This window comes from Dermochelys coriacea, chromosome 12 (genome assembly GCF_009764565.3).
Source record: "Dermochelys coriacea isolate rDerCor1 chromosome 12, rDerCor1.pri.v4, whole genome shotgun sequence".
Lineage (NCBI taxonomy): Eukaryota > Metazoa > Chordata > Testudines > Dermochelyidae > Dermochelys > Dermochelys coriacea.
In genome coordinates, this window is record NC_050079.1 from 26,844,731 (window position 1) to 26,867,772 (window position 23,042).

Here is a 23,042-nt window from a genome sequence, read left to right on the forward strand (position 1 = left end):
TTGATATATTTTGGTGCTGGGAATGATCTCAGTACATTCACTAGAAATTATTTTTTCTAGGTTTCACAAGGTGCAACCAGTGTGTATCTTTAAGTTATAACCTACAACGTAGTGTTGTAGAAACTAATTCATCATAGAAGCATTCTTGAAATGACTGATCTTTTACCTTAGGCAAAGGTTTTTCCACTGTGGCACAAACAAACTTGGACTCCAGTAACGTGATAGAAATAAATAATGACTGGTAGTATTATGATGCATGTACCACTTTCAAATAATTTTTTTCTCCTATAGACTTTAACAGTATAATTCACTTCATCCATATATAAATAGTGTAGGCAAGCTTTGTGTGTGTGAGGTATATGCAGGGAATCTGAGGAGAGGGTAGAATCCTTCCTAATCAAGGGCCAGGATTCAGGTTCAGGAACAATTTTTATAGTGGGAGTACTGACGATGGAAACCAAGCCAGTGGTGCAATAGCACCCCTATTCCAGCACCAGTGGCCAGGATATGGGTTTACAGTGCAGTCCCATGCAACTTCTCTACCCTATGGATTAGTATAATACCCACAGTCACGCCATGTCACTTGTGCAGATTTTCAGGGCTCCAGAGGCACCCTGCCCCAGATCTGAGCCCAAACTGCCTTCCACAACAATTTAAATAGGTCAGCATGTAGACCCCCTCCAGTGTGCCCAAGGGGCCAGATCCTGTGCTAGGATCTGTCTTCTTTGCACAGCTCTGCTGCTGCAAATGAGCCCCAAAGCAGCTATATTTTTCCCAGCTGGCATTCTCTCAGCATGGGGAAGCATCAGCAGGTGCAGATGCAGATCAGTAGGAGCAGCTCCTATACTTTCCTCTCCACAGTGGATGGCCTAGAGGATGTATTGGATTTGGGGACGAGTTTAGGCCACTGCACACTGCTCTTCAGCTCTCCCTGGCTGGCATACAGCATCTTGGATGCTGTTACTAGCTGGTGTAAATCTTAGACCTGTGCCAGAACCACAGCTGTCTCCCTTGTACTCTCAGCAATTGGTTTTGCTCTCAGTCTGTACTGTTTTCTGTCTTCAGCTGACAGATGGATTAATAATTTTCTTCTAACTATTATTGTGAAGGGGTGAAGTAAATTTGAGTTATAATTTAAGATTATAATATCTTAAATTCCTCCCATGCTACATTGGCCTTAACTGCTTATCCAGTTTACGGAGACATAAAACAAAAGAACAATTATTTTCACTAGAACACGTCTGCGATAATGACTCACAGAGTTTAATTTTTCCCTTGGTTTCCTGGAAGACTTTGTTTTGACACCTGCAAACCACCTTTTCAAAATCAAAGTGAGCTTTTCTCTTCATGTCACTCTGCCACCCAAGTAGAGCCGACAATAAAATCCAAAGTAAGAAACAGAGAAATTATAAACACATTCAGTGCTTGTTCTGTTTTTAGCTTCGCTATTCTCTCTAGGAGAAACTTGTGTCTAATGTTTGAAACTTAGCATGCAAAATTAATAAAACCTGACAATTAGACTGAATAACATAAAATACAACCAAGGAATCCTTTTCTATGTGATCTGTCTTGAAGACATCAGTTTGTTCTTAAATTACAGACTCCTTGCTCTTGAACTCCATTAGTAATTTATTTAACAAGGTAATGGTAAAATATTTAATGGGAATTATTTACAATAACCAGCTCTGAGCCAGCTTTTTTCCCCAGAGAAACCAAAACCAAAAATAGTTTTTATACTCCCAATAAACACATGTTGTACAATGAAACTCCATTAAGTACACAATATTCCGTAGTGAAAGAGAAGCATGAAAGAGACCAAGTTGTAAACTGGGGCGTGGGGGAGATTTAGTTGTTCTTCTGTATGCATGTCCACATAGGATCAGATGTTTCAGATGTCAGGACTGGGATGTGGGTGGTCTGGCTTAAGGGTTGGAGCGAGAGCAAGGAGGGAACAGAAACTAGAGCTGAAGAGTCAGAGCTGTAGTTTGGAGCCAAGGAACAGAGCCAGAGACAGGAGCCGGAGCTGGTGTAAACTGAAATCAGGCAAAGCAAGAAATCAGGCTGGGAGCTCAGCAGGATACATCTGGAGCTGGGTTGGAAACAATGCAGGAGCAGGGCAGGCACAGAGGTGATCATAGCTGCAGGCAGAAGCATTGAGCTGCCAGCAAACTATTGCTGGCCTTAAGAGCATGTCTGCTGGCTCCCTTCAGCCAGTTAGTGGGTTGGCCAACCAGGCGCTCCTGCCGCATGCCATCTGTGCTCATTAGTCCACCTGGAGAGTGAGCTAGCCAGTCCCATGCTTAGGTGCAGGCCCTCATTCTTGACACCAGGCATATTGGGGGAAAACTATGGATTGATTTAAACCCAATGCAGTTTCGCAGAGAACAGTGGAGTCAGATGAGGTGTAAATCAGCACATAATTTAGCCCTTAGACGATATGAGAATAAATTAAATTTCTCTGGCACTGTTTTAAATGATCCTCTCTTCTCTCTTCATTTGCAATGTTAATGTTCACAGTATTCCCAGTTGTTAGCCTAATATAAGTGGCTCGCTGGTAGTTTGGCATTCATGGGTTAGATTAAGTTCACTGGAAGTGTATTGTTCTGTGAGCACTGCATCAACTGCCTTTACTGTTTCCACAACACGGTGCCACTAAAATAGTCCCACAAGGTTAAGTACTTTTCAGGAGTAAGACGTTTCATCAAAGTAGAAATATCTTCTTTTTTTGGTTGTTTTTCTTTCTCAATAGTTACTAGGAAGCTAACATGGTGATAATTCAGATTTAGAGCCTCAGTAGTATTTTTAAACTGGGAATTCCTTACTTACATTTTTGTTCTTTTTACACGAACCAATATATAACACGCTGCAACCAACAGCTGCAGAATTTCACCCAATTTATAAAGTTTTAGGAGTTTTGTTTTTATTTTTAAAGAATGATTTTGATGCACTAAAGTAGTATTACTATATTGCTAAAGGTCAAGGAATTGGTCACATGATCAATAACCACATTGTTGGATTTTATTGTATTTCCAAGTCATTTGCTATAATAATCAGTAAGCTATTGCTGTTAAAGTATGTTTAAAAAAAAAGTAAAGAAGAATATAATTAGAAAGGAAAAGGAATAGATTCGAGATTATCTATTACAAAACCTTTTCTTCAGAGACAAATGTGTTGAAGAATGATGACAACCTTCCATTAGTTCAATTAACTGATTCTATCCATGGCTTGTTTGTCTTATTGTAACAAGACAAAAACAAGTGTAGATTTCCTTTTAAACAATTCGTATATCAGTTGTTTCTAAAAGAAGCAGTTCAGTCTGACAAATAACTATTTGGATGTAGACTGAACACAGGTAGAAGACAAGAGCAGAATCTTTATGACAACTTAGGACAACTGTTTGGGAGTCTTTAACTCTAGGATAGATGGAGTTCATTCCAATGCCCACTGCAGTTGATGCGAGCATCTCTGCTGATTTTGATGGGCATTGGATGAGGTCCATGATGAGCAACGCCTAAGATGAACTCCACCTGTCCCACATGTTCTGTGGCTGGTGCTGTGAAACATTAAAAATATAGGATGGTGAGCCAGAGTGCAGATGAATTGCTAATGAAAAGGGTGACATTTCTTCTGTTCTGGGAGACTCTTCTTTGTGACTAAATCATGATTGATTTAATTGGCTTTAGTGAGCAGAGTCCGAATGCAAAGCCTGTTGGTCACGTTTCTGTGAAGAGCTCTGAGCATTTAGGAAATTTATAGTGGAACCCTAGCAACTTTTTAGAATTAATAATATCAAAAGACATTTACTGAAACATTGTAGAAATGCCTGGAAAAAAAGGTTTATTAAGTGTTGACTTCAACTGCTCAGACAAAACATAAATAGTTGTTTGAAAAGAATGATATGGTCAGCTAAGAAACAAATTCATGTAAGTAGTTCAAATGGTTGGAGGCTGAGTCATGCAGTTTACCTTGAATGGGTGTTCATTTGACTATAAGGAATTGTTTACACATACATTTATTTCTTGGCAATCTGGTGTGTAAATCTAACCTCCCCTAGCCTGCTGTGCACTAAGGGTCCATGTGGACCCTGCTGCTGCATACTAAAATTTGCTATGATCTACTTTTGTTTGAAAGTGGTGTAACCACACATTTTCTGGGTGTGGTGTTCTGTCCCATCTAGTGGCATTAAGACGACTTAGAGAGAGAGATTAATGAGTCTGCTCTACAGCCTTAGCTAACAGGCATGTGGGTTTTAGCTCATGCGGTAGAGGCTCATGCACTAAGCTCTAGAAGTCCCAAGTTTGATTCCACCCGCGGTCGACTGGGGTCTGTTGGTACCACTAGATGGGACAGAACACCACACCCAGAAGGAGTGTGGGTTACAGTGGAGTAGATCAAAGTGCACTATGGAAGTTTTAGTGCACGGCAGCTGGGTCCACAGAGACACTTAGGGCTTTTCTACGTGGTGGAGTGATGCACATTACAGCACTGTGATGATTAAAGCACACTAGTTTGTTGTGCACTATTTGGACTATGTAGACTCTATGTAGACTCTGCTGGCATGCATTAAATCTTCCCTAGTATGCTTTAATGCAGCACTATGTTAAATTGGGCTAGGGAATATTTAGTGTGCAACAGCAGGATCTACACGGATAATTAATGTGCAACACATTAGTGCAGTATAGAAATCACACCCTCATAGTGAGCATTTCCCCTCCATGTAGACAAGCCCAAAGTATGCAGCAGGCTAGCATAGGTTAGATGTATACTCCAGCTAGCTACAAACCAAGTGTTCATGTAGATAAGGCCTAATAAACCAGTCCAACCAAGCCAATCTCAAGATGTCACCTATAGGGATCAGCTCAAATCACAACCTTATCTGTGGGTCAGTACAGATACAATTAATACTGGAGAAAGAAGAGACCAGGAGCTTGCGCTAGATGAAGGTAGAGCCAGGGTAATCATTGTCATTCTGGGTTTGGTTGGTTGGGACAATCTGAAGCCATATGGACTTTGAGATGTATCATGTTTTGTCCATCCAATTGCACTTGTTATACTTAATATAGAATGGCAGCCATGGCTAAGTAATAAAAATAGATGATGTTTTGCTGGCTCACACTGGTATCCTTAACATATAGTGTGCATTTAGGCACTGCTTAGACCAAATACAAATGGCAACTTTTCCCCAGTAATGTTTTTCTGGTTAAAAATGTATAGAAGTCTTTACTTCTTTGTAATTGCTTTGCCTAGAAGTAGCACATTCCTGTTCCACTTCCATTACAATATTTTCTCTGTTCACAAACTTTACATATTTTAGTCTAGAGCCTGCACATATGAAGGAGTGGTATATTTCTGAGCAATAGTTTGTTAGTAGTAGTTTAAAAGCTGTCACTAACCATCAAACACAAACATTAGTATCTCTGGGACTGTAACAGTCGCTGTACTCCAGACATAAATAGTTCTTTGTACATTGCTGAGCTTGTTAGTTTGTTACTCAGGGGTTGATATGAATATTTATATATTTGATTTATAAGTTCTTCATTAAGACACTTGTCACTGAGGGAAAGCAATTTTTTCAGTAATGTGGAGAATACAATTTTCTCCTTTTAATATTTAACAAATACCAATGTTCTCAATTATCCCATCTTACTCCAGTTTTGGATCCTAGCTAAGAATTCATTACAGACTACTAGTATTAGTTGTTTTCATTTATATAGCACCAATTATTCAAGAATTTCAAAACACTGTACAAATATTTTTGCCAACAAAACACTCTTGTAAGGTAGATGGGGAAATAGAATATAGAATGAAGTGTCACTTCATGCATCACTGGGGTGTGATGTAAAATACTCCAAAATAGGTTAGAACAAGAAGTGGAAAAAAGTTGACTACTGGGTTTAAATGAAATTTCAATAATTAGCTGAGCTGGAATTTGTCCATGCTGAATGCCTCAACTCTTATGAAAAATGCTATGAGATCTTTTTGTAGCCACACATGGTCAGGAACTCATTTTTAATATTGTACCTAAAAGATGGTGCCCCAGCAGTGCTGCAGCAACTATATCCATACTGGGGCACAGGTCCATAGCTGACCATAATCTATGTGTTCCTTTTGGGTCATTAGCTAAATACTCAGCTTATGAGATCTAACAGGGTGCGGTACAGGATGTTATGGTGACTAGTTCCACAAAGTCAGACTCTCTGGCCCTCCCCTATGTTATTCAAAAGCAAGGGAAGGAAGCACTGGACCCAAGATGAGTCTGATAGTTTGGGTGAAGAAAAGCTATGATGAGTCAGAAAACAGCAAACTGAGGAAGGGATAGGAGAAAGAAAGGAGGATTGGTGATAAGATGACTGGAAGCAGAAAGAAAAGGCTTTCTGAGAAGAGTTTTAAATGGAATTATTAACATGCACATATAGCTATAAAGCTTTGAATATACAGTAATGCTGCAAAAACCCACCCATTTATCTTACTGATCTAACTTACCCTAAAAAAAGGGGGAGGTAGAGGGAACCAGAGATTGGATGCTGATGACTGGGTCTTGTCTACATTAAGAGTGCCATATTTTCCAATGCACTATCCTAACAGCTGATAGCAGCTCGGATGTTCTTGCTGACAATCCAAAGCCTTAAACTCTGGGGAGGAGTGGGCTAGAAACAGTGCATTCCCACAGGAGAAACATGACTTTCAAATTTGCCCTCCCCATTCATTCCATAGAACCTGAGTGGTGATTTTAAAATGTTGTGACTTCACCTAAAGGTTGTGTTGTGCATATATTGTATATATTAAAAACTTCTAATTGGGGCAGTAGTGGGGAGCAGAATTTAAGGGACTGAAAATTGGTGACTCACATTATTGTAGCCACATCCCTTTTTACTTCTTATATTGTCATTACACAACCTTTTTTCCATTGAGTGCTGGAAAAATAGTAGGTTTTGGTGGAGTTTATTGGGCCTGGACTGACTGCATGATGTTCCGCTTTGGACTGTGGTGGATTTGTGGCATGTGTTATACAGAGGTCTGATTAGCAGATCACAATGGTTTCTTTGACCTTGGAATCTATGAATCAATGTTAGTAGATACAAGTTTGTACATTAGAAACATTCCGCTTGTTCTAACCATTCAACAAATTTTGACTGGAAAAAAATACGTTGGAAAATAAGTGTGTCCCCTTTCTGCAAGCTAGTGGCTCCTATTTTAAATGTACAGTGGAAAGGCCTCACTTTATTGTTTACGTGCAACATATTGCTGTTTTGCCTGGCTTAGCTCACAAAAACAGGCTCCCCGCTGAAGATTTAAAATAAAATGTACTGTGCATTTATTTTTAGACAGAAAAGAAAAAGTTAATAATTCTTCTCATTCACCAGGTGTTTAATAGAGCAATCTTTTCTGGTAGAAAGATGACAGATACTGTAAGGCAATGGAATGAATGATATATGGGTAGTAAGATTCTGATTTTGAGAAGGGAACTACTTAAAGACTGAGTGAGATTTTTCAGTGTTCTAAGCACTCACAATGACAACCGGATTTTTAATAGTTCAGCTCTTATTTAAGTACCTCAAATAAAGTGGCTAGATTTTCAAATTTAATTGAGAATGGGAGTTGCTGGGCAGCACGCTGAGCATTTGTGAGAGTCTGGCTGCTTTGTTTAGACGTGAAAATGGGAACTGAGCTCTTTCAAAAACTTGGTTGCTTATTTAGCTGCTTAAATGTTATTAGATGCTGAGGTCCTTTGAGAATCTGGCTCAGTACATTGAGTATTTAAAATCTTAAATAAGGTAGGAGCAGTCTGACTGTTAATGTGCATCCCATTAGAGTGCTAAAGCTTGATTGGGTTGGAGCATTTGATCATCGCAAAGTCCAGTCTTGAGGATATGGTAATCCAAAATTTGGACTGTTTTTTCCTAAGGACTGTCTTACTGTCTTGTTTCTGATATAATTTTTTGGTATGGTTACTAACCATTGTGAGGCTGGTCAGCTGAAGGGGTGGTATACCCAGTAGGTCTGGTATCTTGACTTCATTTTCATATATTTTCAACTTGACTTTCCAACTTGACTTTCATATATTTCGTCTTGAGCTTACATTTTGTTAGATGCTGAAGGACCTTTGGGTATGAACACCTTAGTAGTTAAAATATATTGTTTTATAATAAAAAAGGTATAGTGAGAGTGATGGGGAGCACACAGATCAAAGAGCTGTTTGTCCTCATCAGAGCATGTTTGCCCATACCGACTTATGGTTGAAATGTCTCTTTTTAAGAACAGTTTATGAAATGGGCTCTCTGACACACTTGGCGATTCCACTCTCTTTTTATCTGAAACAAAAGCACCTGACAGTAAAATATAACTGAAGACACAAGATGCACAGTCCGTTTTCTTCAATGTGAAGATAGAGTCTGGTTCATGTGGAGGCTGTTTGGCACTCCAAGTTCTCTTGCAGCCTAACAACAGCTGTATGTGCCAGAAGAGGGCACAAGGGAGTGAGAATACTACAATTATTTACCATCACTACTTGCCTCACCAGCCTCATTCTCAGAGGTGTAAAGGAGACAAGCCGATGTGTGCTCTGAGATATTTTCTCTCTTGGTGTGAAATGTTTTATAATTCTCAATGGTAATACAAATCCCGATCTGTTCTGCAAAGGCTGTATTCACCCAATTTAACCATTCTAGCAAGTATTATATTTTAAGCAACGTGTCATGAAAACATAGTAAACTATGCCTAGAGTAATATGTCTCAAAAGATAAGGTTCCACTTTCACAAACAAAATACTTTGGGCCGATTCTTCTGCCTTTCCTCTGTTGCATAGTAATTTATTCTGAAAGTAGTCCCATTAATCTGAATGAGCATCAATGTATACATCTGGGCATATCTAGCACATAAGTGTTTGAAAAATTATTATAAAATCAGCTCTACTGTTTTCAACTCTACTAAAATTAGCTCTACTGTTTACTGAAGCTCTAGCTTGAATCTAGAAATGTGTCAGGAACACTCATATTTCCTTACTGCATAACAAAAAGAAAATCTGGTACACTGATAACTGGGTTTACTATTAATCTTAATTTGTAGATATTCATTTAGGTTAAATTTGATTTTTGATCAGGTGTAAAAAAGATTTTACAATAATATTTAAAATGTTTAAGTTGACTGTTATCTACTGTCCTTGTTATTAGTTGCAGATGAAATTTGGCCAACCACTAGGCAAAAGATTCCGAGCCAAAAGATACTAGGATACTTCAGCAAAATTACACTGAATCTTTCTTTTAAATGCAGGATGGGACAATGGAAAACTTCATGTGATGACAGTTTATGTTCATCCTGCAAAACCTTTCCAAAGAGCCATTTAAAGGTTCCTTTCCCACTTCAGCTAAGAGAATCAACACATTGTTGGTCCTTGCTTCTGAAGGTATTGTACCATACCATGACTGTAGTGCACATGAATAAAATATCCTTTCCTAGTTTTCTTTCCTGCTTTTTGTAAACATTTATAGTTCCAATAGGATGGAAGCATGGTTACATTAGAATGAAATTTATGCTTTTTCATACGAGTTTTACATCATTCCCTTAAATATCTTTGAAAAGACAGTCTATGATAAAATAAATTGGTTAACCATGGCCACCATTTAGATACACAAGTTTATTATTCTATACATTAGATTATGCCCTATTTAACTTTTAACTCTTGTTTTTTGTGTATATGATCTATCCTAAACTACCTTCTCTTCACCCCATTAATGTGTATTATTCTTTGACTTCTGTTAGCTTTCATAAACTGCTTTTCCCAACTGCTCTAAAACAAATGTTGCACACTGTGTAAACTCAGAAACCCTTCCTTGTTTTATTATTATCAGTATTAGAACAGAGTTCACTCAAACCCTCTTCCTGGGTTAAGTCATTCTCAAAGTTCCGACAGTCTACCCCAGGCTACATCCTCTCTCTTTAATAACTCACTCTCACCTCCCTTATTTCAGGATAGGTTAAGGACCCACCAGGCAATGAGTCAGAACCACCCATTTAACCCTTTCCCAGCACAATCAACGCTTGCTAACGTAGTGGTGTGTTTCAGGCTACAAATATCAGCTTGTTGCAAATACATTTTTAATTTTCTGATCAAGTTATATTGCATAATATATGCTGTCTTGTGGTTTGTAAAATTTGATATTTTTATGCTTTGTGGAAAAATAAAATATGCCAATAACAAAACATTATAACAATAAAGCAAGATGGTAGAAATGCCATAAAATTACTTTGATGAACCTGAGAAAATTCCAAACAGCAGAAATCATCTTGTTAAGAAGTAAATCATGAAACATATCCATCAGTTTGTAAGAGAATATGACTCATATCTACTAGCTGCAAGCTCTTCATTTGTCCTTCATTTTGCTGCAGTACTGTTGATTTAGAAATTGCTTTTGAGCAATTGTCTTAATTTAACTTTTAAAGTCTCTGGGTTGTAAAAATGACAGTAATAGGTGTATATAAAAGTTACATATTTTTGTCCTCTTCTTTGTAACAAACTGCCATCCAAGAACATTTGAAATGATAGCATACAGCTTTATTTTTTCCAATGAGCAGTAAAAATGACTGAACAGCAGAACAGTTAACATTATGAGTTGCAGTTAGGTATTGTGGTCCTAAATTGAGAACATGATAATAACTTTTCAGGATGTCCAATGTAGGTCTCAAGCCTGCCATAATGCATACTTTCATACAGTTTATTGCTTTAATATTATCCTGCTAGCTATTTCAAATCATAGAATGATAAAATTCCTTTCAAGGAAATTCCGACAACATAATGAAGAACAATGTTTATATGAAACTTAATGATACTTTCTTTGGGCCAAAACTGAACATTTGTCCTGTTTACATTTTGTTAACTGGTGATATAAAAAGGCTAATCATTTTGGTCACAAAAAACAGCTTGTAACTTTTTAATCTATGTACATGTGCCAGAGGGCAAAACTGAAATTCGTTGCATTTCATTCTAAAATTGCACACTACAAACGACAATAAAGAGTTTACTTCTGTGGGACAAAGAGACACACCATGCAAGTTGAAATACCTTAGTGCATAATTTCTGATCTAGATTTTTTTTTACAGTAATGGTGGCAATGGATTCTTACGAAGTTGGTAGGCATTCTTCACAGTCCATTCAGGATGCTATAAACTTGAGAGCAGGTTCAGAAAATTAGAGATGCTACACAACCAAATGCTTCACTTAGTACATTTTAAAATAAATGAAGCTAGAGGGACAATCTAGCACAGTGGTGAGCTTACAGTATTGTTCATCTCTTCACTCATTCAGACACTTCTGCACTCTCTGTACTTTCCATACATGGCATTATGAAATCTAAAGGAAAACTGCACCCATTTTGCTTAGCCCCACAGTCTAAATGTTCACTAGGGAACTTATGAAATCGATTTGGCTTAATAAATTTTTTAATTACAGTTGATATTTCTGCTGAAAGAAATCATTGTACTGTAAAGAAATGTCTTGGTGAGACAGTGCAGGAGCCCAATGGAACATATTTTAAAACCGTGTCTGCAATTTCAATAATGGTTCCCCCGATAACTGAAATGTAACCAACAGTGTTTAAATATCACAGCTCTTTTTTTAATGACCAGTGCTTGGATGATAGTGTGTTCCAATTTTTTCCCCTGTTTTTCAGTCAGCAGCAATGAGAAGTGTGGGAAGGAATGAGAAGAAAAGTTATTGTTGCAAACAGGAGTTTTGAGAGAGAATTCTCATTAGATGGCTCCACAAATAGGTTCAGTGGTATGCTTCCCCCCACTCCCACCTCAAGGGTCCAAGGAAGGGTCTGTGGCCATACAGCATGACTGGGCCATGTAGTTTTAGCTTTACACCAATGAGTGGGCAGGGCAAAGGATTTTGGCCATTAGTGTATTTACTGAACCTACATTGTTCTTGATATTAGACTGCATGTAGTTGTCATTAGGTTTGAGAAGGATAGTTTCTTACTGTTGGATGCCAATCAAATAAAGTCTTTAACAGCTAGTCAATGTGAAAAGAATATTAAATATCTTCTCAAGCTCTAATCATGTAATCACATACGCACATGCTTAAACACGCAAAGAGACTCACTGAAGACAATGGAACTTGTGTTTAAAGTAAAGTTTCACCTAAATGTTTGCACTTTGATCAAATGCAGTTGATTTGTACTCAGATGCATATTTTTAGACTTTACCTTTTCCCAGGAGTTACTAATTAGTTTTTAGGATTTACTCAGTTGTTAGTACTTAGCTGTCCTAAAAAATATTAATCTTTAGTTCAAATATACATTATTATTACCCCATACATCATGCTGGCAATTTAGCATTCTTGAACCAGAAAGATGAAATTAGAAACATCTTGAGAAGAGCATTCTTGTTATCAATCATGTCATCTTGAACATGTTTAGAAGCTTGCTTCTGGCGCCAGGAATGGATGTTTTATTCAAAGAATGTATTTAAAGAAAGTGACAGTGCTTTTCAATTTCAGCTTTTCAAACCCAAGAACTCTTTCAAGTCCTCCATGCCATGTGGATTTCAGCATTCCAATGATTAAGACCATTTTCAGTTATACATGCTTTTTTCATTATTTCTCATAGCTTTTTGGTAAATTTTCAGCACCCAGTGTGGGAAATTAGACACACAGATCCCTTGCAACTATGAATTAAAACTGCACAGACAGTGGGGGAACTGGCACATATCAAGAAGAACCAATACAAACTAGCCAAAACTTGAACAAAACCTCTTACAAGCTATGAAAAATGTAGACAGCTCTATCTTTTTTACTTTGTGAACCCCATACTTCCTACTTGCAGCCAGGGAAGTGAAATGCCAAAGGCTAAGAAGAAAAGTTATTGTTGCAAACTAGAGTTTTGAGAGAGAATTCTTGTTAGATGGCTCCATGAATTTCATGTATCTAAGAATTCCAGAGTTGTAACTGGATTTGGATAAAGACGCAGACTCCTGGATTTTTGGCTGAAGTGAACCCTTCAAACTTTCCAACTTTGCATTTACCTAGTGCCCTTTAATTCTGATCTGAAATTCTCCTTCAGCTTCCAGTACTGGTTGTCAACACAAAAAAGATTACCATGGTCTTAAAATTTGTACAAAAAATTATCATTAGTTATTGAGACCCATTTAACTCATTCAGATTTGATCTAAGTTTCATTTGGGCTTCATTCTTCACAAAAACATCCATTCATACAAATGGGAAATGTTACTTTTCCCACCCAACTCAAATCTGAGTGTTTGCTCCTCTAACAATCTGATTGCAAGCCCATGTGAAAATATATTTTCAGTGTTTTGACACCATAATTGTATTTGTTTTTTTGCATGGCTAAAACCTGTAGTTAGCAGCTTTGCTCCTAGGAATGAATTCAATCATATAGATTCAGGCTGAGAAAATAGACTTATGCTGAGTTTCTATTAAAAACAAACAAACAAAAAACAAAGCCCTGAACTGACAATAAACATTTCCCTAAGATCTAAGTAGTTATACAGCCCATTAAGGAGAACTTAGAAGGCTATCTGTAATAGTACCATCTGATGACCCACCATAATATGCCACTCTCTACACCTTTCCAAGTTTACTAGTATCAGAAATAAGAAATTTATTCTAAGTATTGAAAACATTGCCATTTAACTTCAAACCCTATTGAGATCTGAGTTTCTGAGCAAATATTCAGATTCAACCTCTCAGGTGTTTTTACAACAAGGTCATTGCGAGTGTCATAATGATTGCCTATGTCTATTATTTTCTCTGGCAATTCTCACAGTGAACCTTCAGTTCTGGTAAGCAGGTTTTGTAAACTTCTACTTGTGAAAAAAATAAACTGGTGTCTTGGTCTGGAAAGGGAGTTTCTTGAGTCATAATCAGAATTAAACTTGGCTTGCTGTAATTTGAGCCAATGTATTTGACTTTGCATTACAATTGCCTGCTCCAGATAAGCTCTCATTGCAAGTGGGCTCTGATTGTGCCAGGTTGTCATTGCTGGCCATTGTGATTCTGTATGCGCACTCCACAGATCCACATACCCATAGGATCCGGAGTCAGAGTGGGCAAAGTTTAGAATGAAACTCCTCCCAGTGTAGGAAGAAACAACTGTAAGTTGTATGGAGCACCTCTGTCCCCCCCATAGAAATAACACATGATAGGCCACAGAGGTGCCCTTTTACTAATAGATGGAAGACACAGCTTGGAGACATGGGAAGAGAACACCTGAGAAAGGGAATTCTCACTCCCTAACCCAGCAGCTGGTGAAAGTGGTCGAGCTCAAGGGAGCATCTTCCAAAGGGTACTGTGCCACTTCAGCTACCATGTGTGCTGCCCATGAGCCCTTGGAGGCAGCCAGAGTAAAGTCCAAGTCAACCAGAAGTCTTCCCATTATGTGCCCATTATGGTGTGACCCCTTCTCAATGTTCACAAAACAGATATGTATTTAAGCGAGGTGTGTTAGTATGCTTTGTGTAGTTAGTTGTGTTCTGCAAAGGAAGATTTTTCCCAGTTGTCTGTACACGCATGTCAGTTAGAGAACTGAGGCAGGTGCAGATGTTTGAAGGTCAATGTCTGTCTCCTTAAGCAGCTGCACAGATGGCAAGTTTTACCTGTGAACCAATCTGAATTAACATCATTGTTTTAAAACAATTAAGTTTCAGGAACAATATGTGGCTGATTAACAGTACTGAAGCTTGGCATAGGAAGGGACTAGCTGTTCAATTTTCATTAAAAAATATATCAAGCTACATGACACAGTGTTAGATTGCTGTATATCAACTCCAGATAATGACATTGCTATAAATAGTATTAACAGTCTGACTTAGGAAAAAGCAAGAGAATTTATGGATGAGGTAACAAATCATAGCTCAGATTTCAGCCTTCACCCAGCCTGTTGTCAGAAAACATAGCTAACTAAGGGGAGAGGAAAGCTCATCAGCATGACATAAAATGGAGCTTCCATCCCAGATATTTAACAGGTCCCAACTTTTGACATACCCCGTAAAACTGCTTACTGATATCTCACATAAAACATTTTCAAGCGATATGACCCCTATCCAGAAGCCCTTACTCAGGTAAGAAGACCCTTTACTTTAATGGGGATATTCACCTGATAAGGTTTGGAGGATCAGGCCCTATATTTGGAGAAAATTCTGCCTCTGCTTTCTGTTTATGGGGGCAAGAGGGGTGAAAATAGAGGGAAGGAACTTTTCCATAAAAAGGCAGATCTATGTGATTTATGATTGGCTGCTTTAACTGCACGAACACCCACTGGAAATCATAGCACCCAAACTTGGTGTCATCTATGGTATGTCAATGAGCATCGGGCTTTGTCACCATGTTATAGCTTCTTTCCCTTAGCTCTCTCTAGTCCTTCCAGTTCTCAGCTAGCCAGCAGCTACTGCATTATGAGGCTGAGTGCAGGCTGCAGGCACAGAGAATAGGAGAGATCATGTCCTCCTTGTCCCCTACCAAGTTTATGCTCCACCCAATGAGTTCTCCTACTCATCTCTGTTGAGTAGTCATACCTAGAGGAGGATCCAGGACTCGGTAATGGTTAGAACCACTATTCCACCAGGTTAGTGGTTAGTAGACACATAGACGTCAACTTTGTCACCCTGGCAAGGAGTTATCTCTTGGTGATCTGAACTAAGAGGGGTTACATCACTAAGCACAACTATCTCAGACAGCATATGGCTCATCTGAGTAGTTCTTTGCTGTGTACACTACAGCATAATGGCCACAGACCTACTGACAACCACATGAGATATGTATAGGGACACCACAGTCCAGGGCCTCACAAAAAAGTAAAGGTCTTCAACATGGATGTGAATGATGGAGGTGGCTCTGTCTGGTCTAGTGAAAAGGAGACGTAGCTGAGTGTCATTAGCGTATTGAGGACATTGTCCAACAAATGCATTACAAACTTTTCTGCTAGCTTCACAAAGATTGACAGGACTTTGCCCTGTAGCACACCACAACTAAAAGCCCTCATGGTGGAGGAGCAGTCACCCAGAGCCAGTCTCTGGCCTCTGCTCCCTGTGAAAGGCATGAGCAAATTAGTGTTTGTCTACCCTTGCCCTGACATTTAGGGATGGGGCCTTGTGTGTGGCCAGAGGTGTAACCTGCTAATTGGGCTAAGCCTGAGCAGAAGGAATGTAATATGGATGGAGAGTGTTCAGCTGTTGTGACCTGCACTGGATGTGCCATGTTTGTCTTTCTTCCACAGGACAGAAGCGACTTTATCTGTACAAAGTGCAAGCTGTCTCCATATTGGAAGAGAAGGTTCAAGGTCTGGAGCAACAGGTATTGACCCTGCATTGCATAAGAGAAACTGAAGATTTCCTGGAGAGACATCAGGATATGCTCCTAAGGACACAACATTCTGAAGATTCAGAGCAGGCTGCATTGTGGGGACAGGAGGATGGTGAAGCAATATGGCAGCATGTGACCTCCAGAAGAAGAAAGGTGAGCGTCCATGTACCAGCAACTCAGATACAGGTAAGTAACCATTTTCATGTTCTCTCCACAGGTAGTAATGTGGAGAGTGGACTAGATGATACATCTGAGGGAAGGGAACAGAAGGAGACTCCCCCGATTGGAAGGCATGAGATACACTGTCCTTGGGGGTTCCACGACCACCACTCCCAAGAGAAGGAGGCGGGTGGTGGTGGTCGGGGACTCTCTCCTCAGGGGGACTGAGTCATCTAACTGCCACCCCGACTGGGAAAACTGAGAAGTCTGCTGCTTGCCAGGAGCTACGATTCATGATTTGACAGAGAGACTGCCGAGACTCATCAAGCCCTCAGGTCGCTACCCCTTTGTGCTTCTCCACGTGGGCACCAATGATACTGCCAAGAATGACCTTGAGTGGATCACTGCAGACTACATGGCTCTGGGAAGAAGGATAAAGGAGTTTGAGGTGCAAGTGGTGTTCTCGTCCATCCTCCCCGTGGAAGGAAAAGGCCTGGGTAGAGACCATCGAATCGTGGAAGTAAACGAATGGCTATGAAGCTGGTGTCAGAGAGAAGGCTTTGGATTCTTTGACCATGGAATGGTGTTCCAAGAAGGAGGAGTGCTAGGCACAGATGGGCTCCACCTAACGAAGAGAGGGAAGAGCATCTTCGCAAGCAGGCTGCCTAGTGAGGAAGGCTTTAAAGGAGACAAAAGCCATGAGGAAAATGGGGAAATGGGATACCGGGAGGAAGCACGAGCAGGAGTGCGCGAGAAGGGAGGGCTCCTGCCTCATACTGAGAAAGAGGGATGATCAGCGAGTTATCTCAAGTGCCTATACACAAATGCAAGAAGCCTGGGAAACAAGCAGGGAGAACTGGAAGTCCTGGCACAGTCAAGGAATTATGATGTGATTGGAATAACAGAGACTTGGTGGGATAACTCACATGACTGGAGTACTGTCATGGATGGATATAAACTGTTCAGGAAGGACAGGCAGGGCAGAAAAGGTGGGGGAGTTGCATTGTATGTAAGGGAGCAGTATGACTGCTCAGAGCTCAAGTATGAAACATCAGAAAAACCTGAGAGTCTCTGGATTAAGTTTGGAAGTGTGAGCAATAAGGGTGATGTCATGGTGGGAGTCTGCTATAGACCACCGGACCAGGGGAATGAGGTGGATGAGGCTTTCTTCTGGCAACTCATGGAAGTTACTAGAGTTACTAGATCGCAGACCCAGACTGGTTCTCATGGGAGACTTCAATCACCCTAATATCTGCTGGGAGAACAATACAGCGGTGCACAGACAATCCAGGAAGTTTTTGGAAAGTGTAGGGGACAATTTCCTGGTGCAAATGCTGGAGGAACCAACTAGGGGCAGAGCTCTTCTTGACCTGCTGCTCACAAATAGGGAAGAATTAGTAGGGGAAGCAAAAGTGGATGGGAACCTGGGAGGCAGTGACCATAAGATGGTCAAGTTCAGGATCCTGACACAGGGAAGAAAGGAGAGCAGCAGAATATGGACCCTGGACTTCAGAAAAGCAGACTTTGACTCCCTCAGGGAACTGATGGGCAGAATCCCCTGGGAGAATAACATGAGGGGGAAAAGAGTCCAGGAAAGCTGGCTGTATTTGAAAGAATCCTTATTGAGGTTACAGGAACAAACCATCCTGATGTGTAGAAAGAATAGTAAATATGGCAGGTGACCAGCTTGGCTTCACAGTGAAATCCTTGCTGATCTTAAACACAAAAAAGAAGCTTACAAGAAGTGGAAGATGGGACAAATGACCAGGGAAGAGTATAAAAATATTGCTCGGGCATGCAGGAGTGAAATCAGGAAGGCCAAATCACACCTGGAGTTGCAGCTAGCAAGAGATGTTAAGAGTAACAAGAAGGGTTTCTTCAGGTATGTTAGCAACAAGAAGAAAGTCAAGGAAGTGTGGGCCTCTTACTGAATGAGGGAGGCAACCTAGTGACAGAAGATGTGGAAAAAGCTAATGCATTCACTGCTTGTTTTGCCTCTGTCTTCATGAACAAGGTCAGCTCCCAGACTACTGCACTGGGCAGCACAGCATGGGGAGGAGGTGCCCAGCCCTCTGTGGAGAAAGAAGTGGTTCAGGACTATATAGAAAAGCTGGACGAGCACAAGTCCATGGGGCCAGAAGTGCTGCATCCGAGAGTGCTAAAGGAATTGGCAGATGTGATTACAGAGCCATTGGCCATTATCTTTGAAAACTCATGGCAATCGGGGGAAGTCCCAGACGACTGGAAAAAGGCTAATGCAGTGCCCATCTTTAAAAAAGGGAAGAAGGAGGATCCTGGGAACTACAGGACAGTCAGCCTCACCTCAGTCCCTGGAAAAATCATGAAGCATGTCCTCAAGGAATCAATTCTGAAGCACTTTGAGGAGAGGAAAGTGATCAGGAACAGTCAGCATGGATTCACCAAGGGCAAGTCATGCCTGACTAATCTAATGGCCTTCTGTGATGAGATAACTGGCTCTGTGGATGAGGGGAAAGCAGTGGACCTGTTGTTCCTTGACTTTAGCAAAGCTTTTGACACAGTCTCCCAGAGTATTCTTGCCAGCAAGTTAAAGAAGTATGGGCTGGATGAATGGACTATAAGATGGATAGAAAGTTGGCTAGATTGTCAGGCTCAACGGGTAGTGATCAATGGCTCCATGTCTAGTTGGCAGCCGGTATCAAGTGGAGTGCCCCAAGGGTTGGTCCTCGGGCCGGTTTTGTTCAATATCTTCATAAATGATCTGGAGGATGGTGTAGATTGCACCCTCAGCAAGTTTGCAGATGACACTAAACAGGGAGGAGAGGTAGATATGCTGGAGGGTAGCGATAGGATACAGAGGGCCCTAGACAAATTAGATGACTGGGCCAAAAGAAATCTGATGAGGTTCAACAAGGACAAGTGCAGAGTCCTGCACTTAGGATGGAAGAATTCCATGCACCATTACAGACTAGGGACCGAATGGCTAGGCAGCAGTTCTGCAGAAAAGGACCTAGGGGTTACATTAGACGAGAAGCTGGATATGAGTCAACAGTGTGCCCTTGTTGCCAAGAAGGCTAATGGCATTTTGGGCTGTATAAGTAGGGGCATTGCCAGCAGATCGAGGGACGTGATCGTTCCTCTCTATTTGACATTGGTGAGGCCTCATCTGGAGTACTGTGTCCAGTTTTGGGCCACACACTACAAGAAGGATGTGGAAAAATTGGAAAACGTCCAGCGGAGGGCAACAAAAATGATTAGGGGACTGGAACACATGACTTATGAGGAGAGGCTGAAGGAACTGGGATTGTTTAGTCTGCGGAAGAGAAGAATGAGGCGGGATTTGATAGCTGCTCTCAACTACCTGAAAGGGGGTCCCAAAGAGGATGGATATAGACTGTTCTCAGTGGTAGTAGATGATGGAACAAGGAGTAATGGTCTCAAGTTGCAGTGGGGGAGGTTTAGGTTGGATATTAGGAAAAAAATTTTTACTAGGAGGGTGGTGAAACACTGGAATGCCTAGGGAGGTGGTGGAATCTTCTTCCTTAGAAGTTTTTAAGGTCAGGCGTGACAAAGCCCTATCTGGGATGTTTTAGTTGGGGATCGGTCCTGTTTTGAGCAGGAGGTTGGACTAGATGACCTCCTGAGGTCCCTTCCAACCCTGATATTCTATGATTCTATGAGTCTGCTTCACCAGACATTGGGCTTGATAGGAAGGTGTCCCTGTCCCCAGGTGATTCTGCCTTTGTTTTCACATCTGTTTCCCAGATGCTGAGAGTTGGCAATTTTAACATTCTTTTCCTATTAGCAAGGCAATAGATGAAATGCTTGCAGTTAGACTTTAAAATTAAGCTGCTTTTTGGAGAAGTACTAGAAAATAAATTCTGCATTTGTCTTATTATTGAAAAACAATAGCTTAATTTTCAATTGTAGATAAATAAAATAGATAAATTTGACAGGAATGCTGAAAAGACCTTCACTAGCTTTATGAATCATATTAGAAAAGTATGAAAACCAGAACATCTTTAAAAGTAGGATGAGGAGCATCAGACACTTAAAAATGTATACATTACTCAATCCAGTTTAAATCAAATAAGCTTTATGTCTCTTCAGGTAGTTGCCTTCTAATTGGAACTGCATCCATTTGAATTATTGCTTTTAAAGGAAAAAAGGATGAGAGACCACCTTGATTTGTAGCTTGATTTTCCCCACTGAGTCTATGTAGAAGTGGGAAGCAGTCAGTAAAGATAGTACTTTTAAGGCTGAACTGAATATAGAAAGCTAAAGCCAATACTTTGTTACTAATTATGTCTGATAGGGATAATTGCTCCCATTATATAACACCCTTTTTATCACCTTTCTAAAGCGTTACCATAGAAATCAGAAGGTTACACACATATTTATTTGAGACAACTTATAGCTGCAAAAATAAATAAATAACTAAAATAAATAAATACATCCACATTTAATTTGTATTGCAAGTATGTCACATTTCTTGTTTTTATGAAGCTTTTAAATTCCCAAGTTATTGTAATTGAAGTTCCTCTTCTGACATCTGAAATGTATAGTAAAGGCATTGAAACGATTTCAGAGAGACTGTTCATAAATTTTGCATGGAAGTTTTTATCTGTGACCCTAACAACCCAACATCTATCCTTGTTTTATCCTCAAAGCATTAAAAATAAATGCTTTTTATTATATGGGAAAAAATATTAAACTGTGGAAAGTGCTGGTTCTTCATGTGCAGCAATGACCCTTCTACATACCTAGGTATATAGATGATAAAAATGCATAGATTCTAGGATTGCAAGGAAGTGCTTGAGTCATCGACCAGTGCTACTCAAAGTGGTGGTCCGTGGACCGGTGCCGGTCTGCAAGCCATCGGCTGCTGGTCTGCGCGCACATTGGAAAAAAAAATTGCCAGTCCCCCACATCAGATAGCTTGAGAAGCACCGATCTAGTCTACCTTTCTACAAAAGTGAAGCACTGGAATCCTTCTGCCATCCATCTGAAAAGGGCAAATTGTCCCCATGGATGCACGCGTGGAGCTCCAACTGCAATCAGTTTGAACCCCAGGCATTCATCTGAAGGCAGATTTTGGACACAAGTTTTAACTTTCTTTGGAATGTGTCCAGTGATGTTGCGTTATAGTTCTTTCCCTGAGGGCATGATTCCTGTGCCTGAATGAGCTCTCTATTTAAAATGTGTCCGTGGTTCCTAGTGTGGACTTTTTTTTTTTTCTAGCTGCAGTCCAGTTACTCTTCGGCTTTCCATACCTGACTATCCTGAGCAATTCCTTCCTTGTGTTGTTTTCATATTTACAACCCTTTGCCATATCTCCTATCTGCTGCGTCTTTGCGCTGCTACCTAGTTCCTAGTTCAAATACAATGGCCTACATCCTCAGCTGGTGTAAATTAACTTAGCTTTACACTGGCTTGGTGTAAGTCAGTGGAGCTACCACAGATGTACAGCATCAGAGGATCTAGCTCAGTATCTTTAATAATTTTTATAGCACTTCTCCAGGCAATCAGGGACATTTCTGTACTGCAGAATCTCAGACTAAGTTGCAGTCTTAGGAGAAAATTCAAACTTTGGTTGCATGGAGACTCCCATGGATTTAAATAGATGCTCTGTGCACACATGCAAGGGTACAATGTAACCTTTCCTGAGACTGAATAGAGAAGAACAATCATTTATCTTATGAGATGTACCAGGATAACATTTGCTTTTTGTGGCAATAGGTTAATGCTGGATGTCAGGTTTATTTCTTACTTTTCCTACCCCCAATCAACGTAACTAAGGCAGAAAAATTAGAACAGCTAACAGTAAATAGATAGATTAAATGAAATACAGATGAAGGGGTGGAGAGAGAGATGCATTAATTTTGTTCTTTAAATGCTACCAGATTGCATCTAGTTTTCAAATGTTTTCTGGGGGAGGGTTTCCAAATCTGTCAAATTAAGCCTGTTTCCTTGGTAACTATCTCACTCTCCCAACCTTGTGTAGGGACAATTACTTCTCTTTGCTGTGCAGTGAGGATGGAAGGAAAAAAAGAGAGGGAACAGGGGAGCCTAAGTGGGCAAATACCATATGGCTGAGGGGGGCTACCTGCCTAGAGCTCAGTATAGTTGGGCCTGAGTTAGGTGGAGACAGGGAGCAGCCACTACATATGTCATGCTTTCCTCCTAGTGGTTACGATGCTGCTCCATCTGGATGCAGGTTTCAGAGTAGCAGCCGTGTTAGTCTGTATCCGCAAAAAGAAAAGGAGTACTTGTGGCACCTTAGAGACTAACAAATTTATTTGAGCATAAGCTTTCGTGAGCTTTTGCATATACCATAAACTGCAGGCACAAACAAAATAATATGGATGTCTTATTTTCAGATTTGGGAGCTCAGACAATATTTACTACATTCTACGCTTTGTGACTGCAGTTAACCACATAAATTTATGCCTAGAGTTCAAGTGAAGGCTCATTTGAAGATGTGGCCCTTAGAGTTCAAAAGTGTTCTTTACAACAAATATACAGCCAGTGCTTTCTTCTTTTTTGTGCCAGAAGAGTAGAATTAGTCAAGGCTTCAGTGTTCTAAACC

General features: G+C 40.2%; 1 long non-coding RNA gene across 1 annotated transcript in view; it reads left to right on the forward strand.

Moving 5' to 3' along the window:
• The first annotated feature begins 9,275 nt into the window (after positions 1-9,275).
• Positions 9,276-23,042, forward strand: part of LOC122456281 — a 42,508-nt gene continuing 28,741 nt past the window's right edge. Inside the window, exon 1 of the long non-coding RNA XR_006275088.1 lies at positions 9,276-9,403. This is a non-coding gene — a long non-coding RNA (uncharacterized LOC122456281). The remainder of the gene's footprint in view (positions 9,404-23,042) is intronic.